General features: G+C 44.2%; 1 long non-coding RNA gene across 1 annotated transcript; it reads right to left on the bottom strand.

The window, feature by feature from the left end:
• Nucleotides 1–262: 262 nt before the first annotated feature.
• Nucleotides 263–12883, bottom strand: LOC139801822 (uncharacterized). Its single transcript, XR_011728338.1, has 3 exons — nt 12495–12883; nt 4221–4288; nt 263–507 (listed from the first exon to the last, which is right to left on the bottom strand). It is a non-coding gene; the product is annotated as an uncharacterized lncRNA (long non-coding RNA).
• Nucleotides 12884–13194: the final 311 nt, after the last annotated feature.

Genomic DNA, 13194 nt, shown 5'->3' with positions numbered 1-13194 from the left:
AGCAAAGGAATTTTTTCTGCATTTCTTGGAGTCTGCTTGAAGGGGAGATAGAAGAAGAAGAAGAAGAAGAAAATGTTTTCAATCTGGGCTGTCAAGGAGGGAAGGATATTTGTGGTAACAGAGAAATTTGCCACCCACTGCTGTTGCTTTGGTGTCCAATTTCTGTGGTTGCTCTTTGTTCAGATTTGGTCACTGAAAAAAAACCTAATACACACACACAAAAAAAAAAAAAAAAAAACCAACAAATTCCAAACCATGGGATTTCCAGATAGTGCATTATTTCTTAAGGGTAGACAAAAAAACCAAACAAAAAAACCCCAAAGCCAACACAACAAACTTTTTGGATGAGTCTTTTCCCATCCTTCGTTGGCCTTTTCATATTTCCCAGCATTTTTTGCAGGATCTTCCATCATTTGCAAGTGTTACTGAGAAGTCTCCAATCCCCTTAGCTGTCCTCCCAGGCATCCACATAGCAGGACCAGCTCATCCTCTGGTACCACTGGAGGCCTGAAGCAAAATAAAAACAAAAAACAAAGATTGTTGCCAGAGCTACAGAAACCTCAAGGCTTTGTCTCCAGGTTTGGTTCAGCGACCAAAAATTTGGACTCCAGCTCACGCAGACAAGCCAAAAAAACTCCTGAACTGGTGAATTTCAGCTGGAGTTTCTGGATCTCTTGGAAGGAAGCAAGGATGGGGAGATTTGGCTTTTTTTTTCTGGAATTTTCCACCGTCCCAGGAGCAGGCAGGGAACTAATGACAGGGAAGGGCTGAAGGAGCTTCATGGCCATGGGAGATGGTGCAAGGCCATGGCTCAAGAGCCACAGGAAATTTAATGCCCTCTTTGCCCTGAGCTTTCCCCCCTTAAATTTACCCCTTTAATTCTTCCTACCCCAAAATTTCCTGCAGAATCTGGGGGCTGAGGTGTTGGTTGATTTATTCTGCAGGGGCAGAAAGCCAGAATATTACCAAGTCATGGTGCTGCTCCAAAGCCATGCACCTCCAAAACTCATTCAGAAGCTCACACTGGACTTCTCTCCTGGTCCTATCTTTGTCTAAGACACTCCCCCAAAAAATAAAAATCCTTGCAAGGAGCAGAAACCAAACCCTGATCTTCCCTGCGTGCCTCGGAGAGAGCTGAGAATTACAAGGTCTGCTTCTTTCCACCCACCCCACCACAGATTCCTCATGCCCCACTGGGCATGAATATTTTGAACACCCTTTCACTGCCCCCTTCCCCCCTTTTCCACCACCTCCAAAAATAAAAAAAAATTAAAATAAAAAAAAGGAGGATGCTAAGCCCAGAGCTTCATCCTCAGAGCCCTCCTATGTGCTGGCTCCGAGATGGAATTATTTCTCGCAGGGAAAATGAGGTTTGTGAAGGAACCTTCACATCTGCTGGGAGCAAAACTGCCTTCCAAGAGGGTTGCATGAGGTTTCTGACTGCTGTAGCTGGGTGTTCTTGAAGATGATGGATCGTGTTACTAATTCCCCCCCCCCTCCCTCTCTCCTCCTAATTGCATGTCTGGGCTAAAAACAGCCTGAGTTTTCCTAAGAAGTTACATTCTTAATAAGATTACTGAAAACATTGTGGTGGATTGGAGTAAATTTGTACCCAATGCACGTAGGTTATAAATCAGGATGTACATGGAGATAATGTTTACCTTCAGCTTGTTTATCTGCCTTCTGCATTCCCTGTCTTGCCAAAAGGCAGAGATGCAAGAGAGAGTCACTGGAAGAGATTCAAACCTTCCTCCTTCAGGCTCCTACTGCATTTCCAGGAGTGCCATGTCCTGAGAATAACCACCTAGAGGACTCTTTGCCCCAAAAGAAAGCCCTCTACTTCTTCAAGAGCCCAAATATTGTCCCATTGGGAGGGGGATTTGCTCCTGGCTGAGCTCACACTTGAGGAAGGTCCAGGAGCAAAGAGCCTCAGGGTAATTCTGGGTGAAGGGCAACTCTAGTGATGCTTTTATCCATCTATCAGCAGTCTGGATGGATTTTTTGAGCATTTAGAGTGGTTTGGAGGTTGTTGGCTTGGGGTTTTTTTTAAGGTTCTGGCACCATCATCACGCTTGAAAGGATTCCCTGGAGATCTCCAAGGAGCTCCTGTAGGAGATGAGCACCAGGGGCTTGGAGACATCCCTGACCCCAGCCATGCTGGCTCCTACCTCCTCCCACGGGGACCAACAGGACAACTGAGTCATCTGAGAGGGGGACAAGAGCCTTGGCAGCAACATGCAAGATGTGTACACTTGATGTACAAGTGGAAGGTGGAGACTTTGCAGGGGGTGGGTGTTGATTTGCCAAACAATTTTGTTTATTATTATTAGTTCGTGGGGTTTTTTCGTTGTGTTTGGTGGTTTGGTGGTTTTTCTTGCTGTTGGTTGGTTGGGGTTTTTTTTTCCCCAATCCTGTGAGCTCCACAGAGGTCAGGAAATGACACACATCTGCATTGTTGTCACCTCCAGCAGGAGTGGGGAGGCTGCTTTTGGCCAGGGCCCAGCAGCAGTGAACATGCACTTTTGGGCAGAGCATTATCTCAGCCTTTCAGGGTCATTATCTCAGCCCTGAAAGGCCACTGGTAGAGGGAAGCCACTTGCTTCTCTCCTTTTCATGCCAACATCTTCACTAGAGCACCAGGAAAACAGTGACAAACACCCATCACAAAACAACTCTTTTTCTGGAAGCCAAGAAAGTCAGAATAAAACACTGCTCAGGAGGCAGCCAGCCCAGGGTTGGCCTTCTGGGGTAGATTCCTCCTGCATTTCAGAGAATTGTCACTTTGTCTTCCCATTTTCCCTTTCCCCATCCCTTTGGGAGGTCCTGCAGTGCTGCTGGCCACATCCAAGAATTCTCTCATCCTCTTCTTCCTATGATGGAGGAGCCAAAGGATCACCAGTTATCAGTAAGCTTGGCAAATCACCCAACATTTGCATGTTATGGGGTCACAGACTGGTTTGGGATGGAAGGAACCTTAAATATCACCCAGTTCCAACCCCCATGCCACGGGCAGGGACACCTCCCACCAGCCCAGGTTGCTCCAAGCTCCATCCAGCACTGCCAGGGATGGGACATCCACAGAGAGTGGATTTTTAGGAATTTTCCAGAGGAAAAAAAGAAAGTGTGTTGCATTTTCAAAGATCTATCCTAAACCAAATGTGACAATTTCAGCCATTTTACCCCTGTTTATCCTATTAATTCTCATTAGCTAAAAAGCTCTCAAGACTGGTGCTTTCCCATCAAGATCATGTAATGTGCTTTTCAAGCACAGCAAGCTTGAGTGGTAAATAAATTTGGAGCCCAGACTGTTTGTTGTTTTGGGGTTTTTTTGACAGAATCAACTGAGTTCAGGTCTGGCCAGTGTCCAGGGAACCTTTTTTGCCTGGGAGAGAAGCAAGAGGAAGAGTCTGAGGAGACTTTCCCCCCTGGAGGTAAGGGAAAAGCAACCCTGTTTTTTTGCTGTTGGTGGCCAGGTCCAGAAAACCCTCTGGAAACCATTAGGAAGATTATTTTTTTTCCTTCCATATCCAAGAAAAAAGAAGAAAGTCAAACAAGCTCTTGAATTGCTCCCTATGGAGAAATCCAAGCCTTGTTCTTCATGAACCAAGCTCAAGCCTCTCTGATTATGCAGGTTAAAAACCAAAGGGCCCAGCATCTCCTCCTGGCACCTCCAGATTTCCACATTCCTCCCCAAAACCACCCTCTGGGTGCTGGTAGAGAGATGCCATCCCCTGCAGGAACCACTTTTCAGACCTTGGCACAACAAAAACCAACCCTCAAGGGGTTTACCTGCTCTTCCTCCACTGCTCAAGGCAGCAGAGGGTTGGGTTTTTTTTTTTCAACATTCTTAATTAATGCATATTTGGAAGTTAACAGCTCATTTACAGCCCTCAGATGGTCAAACCCAAAGAATTTTTCCAGGCCTTGGTTTGCAATTTGTGGGCAGCATCACCTCAGGGAAAGCTTCTCTGCACCACAAGCCCCATCCCACCTCCCTCTGCTCCTGCAGGCAAGCTCCTAGAGTTATGAAACACACTCATCACCATGTGCCCTTAATTAATGACACACATCTTTACTGAATTATCCCCCCCAGCTTTGCATTCTCCCCACCTGCTCTGCTCTGTGGAGAGCCCTTGATTTATTTTCCAGCAATGACCCAGGGTGAAGTGGCAGCTGTGGTTCCAGCAAGAGGAGGTGGCAGAGGAGGTGCTAAAATTTACCTGTACATCCCCAGCTTTCTCCTGCCACTGCTGGAAGCATCTGGGTCCCAGCATCTCCCAAAGCAGCTCTGAAAACACAGAGGGGATATTGATACCAGATGAGGAGCTGTGGGAGGTATTTTTGCAGACTGGAGACCTTATCTTGAGAAGATCAGTGTCCTCTCTGTTTTGCTGCCTCTGCTTCTCAAGTCAGACATGCTGAAGCTTATTAGAAAGCCTCCTGGTCACACTTTTTTGGTTGTTTCCCTCTATCCTGGCTCCTTCTCTGCTCCATTTTCCCCTCAATTCACCCCATTTTTCCAGCTGCCTTCACATGGAGGGAACTGAGCTCCCCCAGAACTCCAGCCAAGGCTGAATTCCTCCCTCTGCTCCTTGAAGATGTCTTTCCCTCCATGCACAGATATTTTTCTCCCTGTTGAACCATCATTTGTGATATCTGAGATCTATCAAAAGCCACCAGTGCTATCTGGCCACCTGGAGACCCTCAGCCATCCTAAAAATACAGCACAGAGCTCATTTCTCAGGCTATTTTGAATCACTGTTGTACAATATTTAATAAAAGGGCATTTTTTTTTCCTGTGTGTGATAGCACTGGGGTAGCAACAGGATTCTCCAGGAGATAAATTTTGTGAGGTCAGATATTTCATTAAACTCAGGCTGGGAGATGCTGAGCAAAACTCGAATGGTTTTAAGGTTCAGGATCCTTTCAAATTTTTTTTTTTTTTTTTTATTTCCTCCAGCCAAGGCAAGGGAAAAAGAGCCATTTGTTAGAAAAACAGTGTCAGGGAAGTTACAGATGACATTTGCCAACGTTACATCATCAAAGCTCAATCTCTGACAGATCTGTAAACAGCAACTTTTCATAGCAATGTCTCAGGGCCCCAAGTGTTTGCTGTTCTGCACCATGGTTCTAGGGTTCCAGCAAGGAGAAAATACATGAGACTGGATGAGGACACCCAAAACTGAGAGGTTGGGACTATTCTTGGCAGGTTTTGAACCTGCATCATAAAATTGAGGCTTGCCTTGAGCATCAGAATAAAACCCCCCAGGCAAAGGTGAGGTTTCCGTAGCACTTTCCATACCCCGGTTCCAGGTTTTTGGGATTTGGCTGTGAAAGATAATTTCCCTTCCAAAATAATGTCCTGGGAATAGCACTTCTGAGGCACTGAACCCAGGAGATGTGGGTGGAATAGTCACATCCTTCCCTAAAGTTCTGTGGGGTCCCAGGAAAGGGTTCAAGTCACCCATTGCCCCTTCCAATCCTTCCCCAATAAAGGCCCCAAACAAGGTGCATGGTCCAGTCCTGCTGGTGGGGGTTGTTCTGCCTATCCAGAGATCATGTGCATTTTATTTTTAATAAATCAGAGGTTAATATATGACAAAAGTCTTCCAGCAAGCTGAGCACAAGCAGCTGACATCTAAGTTTCCATTTTTTGCTTTCCTAATGATTTATTTCCCTGCTCATCTTCTGTCTTCTTGCTTCATTTAAATGCTAAGTCAGAAAAATACTTCCAGCCCAAGCTCTCACACCAGGGTGAATCCCTAAATACATCTCATGGGAACTTGCACTGTAATTAAATGGAAGTTGCTGAAAACCTCATTCTGCCTCATTTTTCTGAATTTTTTGCTGCTGTTTCTCCAGCTCTCTGCAGGGTGGGCAGGCTCAGCCTGCTCTGAAGAAGAGGTGAGGTTTTATTCTATTAATTTTCATTGTTTCTTATCCAAGGCAGAGTAACTTCAAGCTGCCACTGATTTGCAGAGCCATTGGGAGGATTGGGCTCACGGATTTTCCGGAAAATTTCGGGATGATTTTCCTGGAGCTGGAAGAGAGCACGTGAGAAATTCTGCTCGACTGCTGCTGAAGTGGTAGGCCCTACACAACACCAGATTTTCACTTCATCTATATTTATAGCAAAATGGAAACAAAATGTGCTTTAAAGTAAACAATAGTATTGCCAGAATCCGGCTGGTTTTCCTTGCTTTGGGAAGCTCCCAACCAAAGCTTTTCACACTGCAGCCAAGGATGAAAAAGGTAAAGCAGGGAGAGTGAAATCCCAGCCTGGTTGACTCAAGGGGAAAATTGCCACTGATTTTTTAACAGAGCCCAAACCTTTAAAAACTGAGGCAAGAATCCTTTGGGAAGTGCAAGAAGCAGTTGCTGAGATCTCTGCTCATCCCTTCCCCTTCTGAGCTGGTGGCATAAGCAGCCTGGGGATACAAAACACACCAGCACCCAGCAATGCAAAAACTTAAAAGACTAAAACCACTGGATTAGAGAAGAAAAACTGATGTCAAGAGGAACCACATACTTGCATGGTTTGTTTGCCTCCTTACACTGTTTGCAGAGGCTTAAGGAGGGACATTTTGCTGCCGTGGGTGTTGAGCTGAAGAACGTATTTACCAAGGAACTCAGCAAGGTCCAACGTCATTGCAGGGGGATGCTGGGTTTTTTTTTTCCTCCTCCTCTGTCAGATGAGGAAGGTGACAAAGCATCTGTGACCACAAACTGTGTCATCAGGGTTATTTGCTGGTTATTTGGTTGCAGCAATAGAGAGCATCCCAAGGGCAAGAGAGAGGCCAAGACCTGCACGGTGGGACCAGGGGCAGAGCCTGGGGAAGGGATGAACCATGAGGAAAGGAAAACAGGGAGATGTTGGCTGTGTCCTCTGGAAATTTCCCCTCTGGCCACCACCAGAAACACAGCAGGCTCAATGGGATGGATGGGGCTAATGGACACACAACAAACAGAAAGGAGTCTCTGCTTTCATGGGGTTTGGTTGAGTCTTGAAAATATCATAGAATCATAGAATCATAGAATCCTAGGGGTTGGAAGGGACCTCGAAAGATCATCCAGTCCAACCCCCCTGCCAGAGCAGGGCCCCCTAGAGTACATCCCCTAGGAACGTGTCCAGGTGGGTTTTGAATGTCTCCAGTGAAGGAGACTCCACAACCCCCCTGGGCAGCCTGGTCCAGGGCTCTGTCACCCTTACAGTAAAAAAATTTTTTCTGATATTCAACTTGAACCTCCTATGCTCCAATTTACACCCATTACCCCTTGTCCTATCACTGGTCACCACTGAGAAAAGCCTAACTCCATCTCCCTGACACTCACCCCTTACATATTTGAAAACATTGATGAGGTCACCCCTCAGTCTCCTTTTCTCCAAACTAAAGAGACCCAGCTCCCTCAGCCTTTCCTCATAAGGGAGATGTTCCACTCCCTTAATCATCTCAGTAGCTCTGTGCTGGACTCTTTCAAGCACTTCCCTGTCCTTCTTGAACTGAGGGGCCCAGAACTGGACACAATACTCCAGGTGTGGCCTCACCAATGCAGAATAGAGGGGGAGGAGAACCTCTCTTGACCTACTAACCACCCCCTTTCTAATGCACCCCAGGATGCCATTGGCCTTCTTGGCCACAAGGGCACATTGCTGGCTCATGGGCATCTTCTTGTCTACCAGGACCCCCAGGTCTCTTTCACCTACACTGCTCTCCAGCAGGTCAGCCCTCAATAATCTCTTCAATTCCCATCCCAGCTTCCACCAGAGTCTTTCAGAAGGTGTCACAACCATGGTGAAATCTTGGCCCAGGTTGCCCAGAGGAGCTGTGACTGCTCCATCCCTGGAAGTGCTGAAAGGCAGGCTGGATGGGGCTTGGAGCAACCTGGGCTGTGGGAGGTGTCCCTGGGCATGGCAGGAAGGTTGGAATTGGATGAACTTTAAGGTCCCTTCCCACTCAAACCATTCCATGATCCCATGATTCTGATTTATCCACCAGTGCCACTCAGTTGCATGGGGGTCCCAGCAGATGTCTGAGATAGGGAGGAACTGCTGCAAGCAGCTTGGGGGGATGAACAATCATCTAAGCAAGGTATAGTTCCTGCAGGCCTGGATTTAAATCCTATAAACCATCAGGATTTACCAAAATCTCTTCAGAATTCAGTTGTCACCCTAGGAGGAGCATGCAGATGGTCAACAGGACTCATCTACCCATGGTGAGCACGTGGTGGTGTGAGCCCTGGGTACACGGACACTTCAGTTTGGTTGAGTTATTGGGGGCTTCTTGACATCAGAAAAAACCCTGAAATAACAGATCCTTGCAGAGAGCAGGGAGGACCCAGAACAACTCTTTGGTTCTGAATCTCATTTGCCCCTAACAAGCCTCCTTCCTTGTCCTGATCAGGAGGCTAAAACCAGTCTGCCCAGTTGCTTCAACTTACTCATCCTTTGGATGCTTCCACACATCCTGCACCCTGGACTTTCCAAGGTGGCTTCAGCTGGGGTGAAAGTTGGGATGGAGGCCATGACATCACCTACATGACCCCAACCATCATTTCCTTTGCATTCCCCCCCATTTTGGAAAGAAATGATGGAGGCTGTGTGCCACCTACATGACCCCCCCCCCATCATCTCCTTTGCCTTCCCCCCCATTTTGGAAGGAAATGATGGAAGCTGAACACCCACCAACGTGTTGGAGAAGGGTGAGGGTGAGCAGAGCAGCCAGATCCTCTGGGTTTCTTGATCATAAGAGGAGGAATCATGGTTTGCATGCAGGTAGGAGCCATCCCAAGTGCTTTGGGTTTTCCAGCTCAAAGGAGACACATTTTCAGCCTGCTCACCCCCCAAGCCCTGCAGTCCCCCCCCTCCCTCCCTGGCAGCATCCTCACCCAAGGGAGTCGTTCCCCTGGGCTCTCCTTTTGCCTTCAACTTTGGGCAGCCAAGCTTCAGGGCATGCTAAATCCAGATATGCATTTATTATCCTAAAAAATGTGGGAAATAGGAAGGCTTGTAATTGCCTAAATTACTTTTCTTCCCGCTAACAGAAGCTGGCAGCAAATATATTTAAAATGTAAATATTTAAATACTTACACACAAGCACAATTACCTTTTTTTTTTTTTCTTTTTTTTTTTTTTTTTTTTTTTTTTTTTAAATGTTCTTGACTGCATTCATTCAGAAGCTATAAATACCTACTCAGGAAACAAACATCTGCACTGAGTTTTGGGGAGCAATTTTAAAACCCTCCTCATCTGACTGGCTTAATAATTTCAACAAGTAGGTACAAGAAGTTTTTTTTTTTCCCTGCCTATTTCAAACCAGCTGACATCCGTGGATATGAAATAAAATGATTTGGTCACCCAGAAAAATATTCCCATGTCCAAAAAAAAAAAAAAAACCCAATACTTGTTTAAAACATAATAATTAGCCCTAGGAGGTTCCTTTAGCTTTTAGTTTTCCTTTTGGTTTATTCAGAGCTTGAAATAATTCCTCCTCCAAACTGCCTGTGAAATGAACATTTTTATTTATTTTGATGAGCAGAAAGCAAGGGGAAAAAAAATTCCTGCCTGCTATCAAGGCAGAGAAATCACTGTTACTTCTTTTTCCCGTGCTGGCTGTAAAATGTACAGAAATGTAAAGCAATAAAAATTTTATTAGGGGTTGTTTTTATAATGTTTACCAACCTCATGCCTCTAGGACCCTTTCCAGAAGATAGCATTTTAATAGGGCTTCTTTCAGCTGACCAAGATAACCATAAAGGAAAAAAAAATAAAACCCCAAAAAATCAGTTTTGGGGTTTTTTTTCAGGGCAGCAGAACAAGAAGCAAACCCATTGATGTCTTTTTGTCTTTTTTTTTCCAACAGTCTGCTGGTCAAATTTTGTCTTCTGTCCATTTTGCTTCACTGCAACCCTTGGGTAACAGAGATGCAAACTGGAACCTCACTGTAAAATGCAACCTTTGCATCTCAGCAAAAATTCAAAAGCTGAAAGGGGGAATAAATGCCTTAAAAAAAGAAAAAAAAAAAAAAGCTTCAAAGAAAATTATTGATAGAGTCATTAGTTTAAACAAATTTAAACAAAGCACAAAGCAGGACGAGTCCCTTCCAGCAGCAACATTTTTTTGGTTTTTTTTTTTTTTTTTAAAAGGCTGAGATTATAGGAAAACACCACCAGGATTTTTCTAAACACCCCAAATCCATTTTTCCTTGGTTTGCTACGAGGCTGCAGGGACAGAGAATCTCTCCAGCTCCTCAAATCCCTGGTTTTTAGCCCTGGTTTATCCATACAGATTCCCAAGGGCTGATGAGCTGGGTGCAGAGCATCCCAGGGTGCCTGTCCTATGTCCCCAGCTGACGTGTTTACAATATTTTTGATTTACACCTTCCAGGTGTTCTTTTTGGAAAATATCATCCCCCCTTTTGGTTTACACATTTTTACAATATGTTTGTGGTCAGCAGAAGCTTCCACAGGCATTGGGAGGGATGTGCCAAGAAAAAGGGTTTGGTTTGGGGTTTTTTGGTTTTTTTTTTTTTTTTTTTCCTCACTGGAGATAAAGATTTTTGGCTTTTATTAAAAAAAAAAAAAAAATAAAATAATAAAATTTATTGAATTAATTAATAAAATACCCAAAGGACACATTTTAGATTAAAGGTTATTTGCTCAGGGAACTATTGCTGGTGCTCTGCTCTCTCCTGTGATGAAAAGCAGCCAAACTTTGCCCTAAAATGGGGGAGAAATCCATGATGTAGTTCTGCATCCTCACCTTCTTTTAAAGACAATAAATTGCCATCAAACAGCAAATTCATGTCAACTGAAAGGAATTATATAGATGCCACAGTGTGCCCCAGTCCAGACAAACCAGTTGGGATGTGCTTTGCTGTTTCTAAAAAAAAAAAAAGAAAGAAAGAAAAAAAAACCCTGGGCAAATCAAATCATTTCCATTTGAATTTCATTTTTTTTGAACACTGTGGATGTTTATCCTAGATTTTTAACTGTGGATTATTGTTGCCTTTTCATTCCAGGGCAGAAGCTAAACTTAGAAAGAAAAACTACCATTAATGAGATGGCACAAAATAACCTTGAAAGTTGCATTTTAAAATTTTTTTTTTATTCAGAAGGAAAAATATTTGAGGGGGCTCAGTTAATGCCTGCTAAAATAGCATTATTTCATCTTTTAGCAATCAGATCACTTCTTTTTCAGCACAGTCAAGAAATGCTCCCCATTTTTTCTCATTCCTTGCCTTTTACCTACCTCGGGCAACTCCTTATTAAAATTGCATAACCACAATTCAACAAATTTCCCCAAAATAATAGGTTTTAATAGAAAGTTAATGTGATCCTTCAGCATTTTTCCAGTTAGATCTGTATGAGAGTCCCCAGGATTTACCTGCAACAGAATAAAACCAACTCAGATCCTTTAGCTGTTATTTTTATATTTTTTTTTTTTTTAATTATTACTAAGGAAGCACTTTACTAATTTAATTTCTTTCTCATGCAATTAACATCATTAATTGGACTGGGTCTCCATGTGTGCTGCATGAAAACCTGGCAAGGTGAGAAATGGGAATAACAACACATCAGGAATGGGAAAGGTGTTGGGAAAAACCACATCAGGGCTCTTGTGCTGCCAAATCCCCCCCAAAATATCTGGAAACACCAAGCCCAGTGTCTCAGGCATCTTCTGCAGGGCTATCGGGGTGTTTTTGCTCTATATTAGGATTTATGAGTGTATTCATGTATATATTAGTGGAATATTATCAGTTTTTCCTACGTGAGCAAAAAAAGGAAATAAACTGGCAATTAATTGCATCTCTTTCTAAGCGTGTAGTGCTGACAGTGGAAAGGGAATCTTGAAAAACAGATTAATTTATTTTTATCTACTTATCACCCACGCTGGCAGGCTAAAAGCTGCACTTATTCATGCACAGGCTGCATCCCACAGACCCAAACACCATCTCCCAGTTTTTCTGCATCCCCCCCCCTGCTTGAAGAGTTCATCTCAAGAGGAAAAAAAAAATCTCCGGGGTTGCTCTGTGGTAAATGTTGGATTATTCTTCCCGAGGCAGCTTTGCTTGGTGGTAGAGAGCAAATAAAGAAAGTAAAGGGGTTTATGATAGGGATTAAAAAATAATACTAAGCAAATACCTAACTGGGCTCCAAAGGCAGGGGTGTAAAGGGAAAAGATTTGCCAGTTGTCACTGGCTGTTAAATGGGGAGGCAGATTAGCAGCCTTACTTTTGAACACACAAACATCTGAAAGCCGTTTCCTGTTGAAAAATGCAAAAAATAAAAATCTAGGTGGATGACCTCAGGCAGATTTTTCTTCTTCTTTCTTTTTAATTAACAAACGCCAATTGTACATCATCGCGGGGGGAAAAAAAAAAAAAAATATAAAAAATGGGCCACTCTTGGTGGTCTCGATAGATTTTGTCTATGGGAGAGGGAGCGAGAGAAAGGGGAGGGGAAAAAAAAAAAAAAATAGAAAAAATAAACTTTACCTTCTCACTTTCAGGGTGGGCAATGCCATTCCAGCATCGGGGTCCTCGGCTCTGGGAAGTGTTAACGCTGTCACCGCAGCCCCGGTCCCACCGTGGGTGCTTCCCAAAAGTTCTGAGGGAAAACATTCCCTGAATTCCTCCTCCTTCCTCCTATCTGGAGCTTCAGCTCAGCGGGCTGCAGGTTCATGTCTCTCCTGGCCAAGTGCTCGGGGCATGGTGCATCCCAAGCTGGGTCAACCCAGAGTTCGATTCAGCAGCAAGGGGAGAAGGAAAAAAAAAAAAAAAAAAGAAAAAGAAAAAAAGAAAACCACCAAAAAAATTGAAAAATTTGCTGTTTAAAAATGCTTTCGAGTCTCTGCAGCCCGTGTTGGCTGTTGTGTTTGGGGTGTTGTGTGCCTGTTGTGCTTGCTTGTTTTCTTTTTTTCAGTCCTAAAGCTATAAATACCCAGCACCAGCTGCAACATGTTGCTGCAAGGAGCTTTCTGGATCGAGCTGTGTTGTGACCTGACACGTTTGAGTGGCTTTGGGTTAAGGTTTGATACTGAGACTTGGGTTTTCCAGCTTGAATCTTAACAGGGGCACAAACTGCTGGTCCCTCTGCCCCTCTGAGGATGCTCCAAAAGCTGATAAAAGGCTCCATGTAAAGGTGACACAAGCTCAAGCATCCAAGTTACCATTTCATGAAAAAAACCACAATAAT

The sequence above is a fragment of the Heliangelus exortis genome, chromosome 13 (genome assembly GCF_036169615.1).
Source record: "Heliangelus exortis chromosome 13, bHelExo1.hap1, whole genome shotgun sequence".
Classification (NCBI taxonomy): Eukaryota; Metazoa; Chordata; class Aves; order Apodiformes; family Trochilidae; genus Heliangelus; species Heliangelus exortis.
The sequence above is the reverse complement of the archived record's forward strand: the minus strand, read 5'-3'. Positions and strand labels throughout refer to the sequence as shown.